This window comes from Meleagris gallopavo, chromosome 9, assembly GCF_000146605.3.
Source record: "Meleagris gallopavo isolate NT-WF06-2002-E0010 breed Aviagen turkey brand Nicholas breeding stock chromosome 9, Turkey_5.1, whole genome shotgun sequence".
Classification (NCBI taxonomy): domain Eukaryota; kingdom Metazoa; phylum Chordata; class Aves; order Galliformes; family Phasianidae; genus Meleagris; species Meleagris gallopavo.
Window position 1 is genome coordinate 5,032,260 of NC_015019.2, and position 1,307 is coordinate 5,033,566.

Genomic DNA, 1,307 nt, shown 5'->3' on the forward strand with positions numbered 1-1,307 from the left:
AGAGCTCACGTTTGTGTCAGCAAGCCTGCAGCAGGACAAACCTCTACCCTATATATGTGCCTGGCCTATTATAAAGATTGTGTCATCTCATGCCAAGACACAGTGGCAAGCCAACTTTCAAGCTTATTTTTAATTTATTTCTTGCTCTGTATGACGATGTTCAAATTTGGTGATCTAGCTGACCCATCAAAATCTGCAGGAGCCGCTTTACTCTCAGAGCTTTGTTTCATTGCTTTATCCAGTTTGAAGTGGAGATGCTGAATTCTAAATTTAAAATAACGTCAGCAGCTCGGTACATCTATCTGTGCTTGCACTTTATTTTCTGAAAGACGATGACCAAACTAAATCCAGATTTCCTTTTAATCTTGTCTATTTTAAATCAAACTGAAAAAGATATTAAAGCTGCTACTGTGAAACGTGCTGCTCCATGAATTAGTAATTTTGTTTACTTTCTACATTGGGAATTTTTTTGCCTGTGTTGCTGTTTCTTACCGCCACTCAACGTGAGGAGCTTTTATTTGAATGAGACTATTTCAAAGCACTTTTACGCTCATGTAGAGTCAGGGACTTATTTTTTCTCTGACAGTTATTTACTTCCAGTAAATATTTCACAGCCACTGGATCTCCCAGATGAAAGCAGAGTTTGCTCTGTGCTCCTTTGCAGGAGTCTAATTAAAAACCGAATAAAATGGGAGGGACAGAGCCTAAATGCTAACTGGGATGGATGCATCCAGAGGGAATTCAGCAAGCGGAGTCTGCTCCTTGGCACAGCATTGGAACCTCCACGTGAAGGCAAAATAAAAGTGTCCAGCGCAGGAACCACAAGCCCTGAGATGGATGAGAGTAGGGGAGAAGCTTTCAGAGCTGAGAGCCAACCCTGCTCCTGCACAAACTGACTGCACGCTGCCATCACTGCTACTTTCTCTAGTAAGTTAATCATTGTGATGGGATAATCAGCACTGCAAAGGGCACGATGGCTGTGCTGCCTCCACGTTTGGGTAATTTCCCACAGAGAATGGCCTGAGATTTCACACTAACCAAATAAAGAGGGGGAGAAAATGAAGACCAAGCATTACTTTCACTGTTATTTCAGAAATAGCTTGTTTGCTGTTGGTTGAGGAAAGATTACTTACCACAGCTGTCTAGAGGGCAAAGGCAAATTGAAATTTGCTTAAGGTTTTGAGAAGGATTTTTCACATAAAATAGTGCATTTGGAGACAAGGGAGATTATGAACAATCCTTTAACAAGATCCTCAAGCCATCAGCCTGTTTAACATTATTGATCAGTGCAGCCAGAGCACATTTAA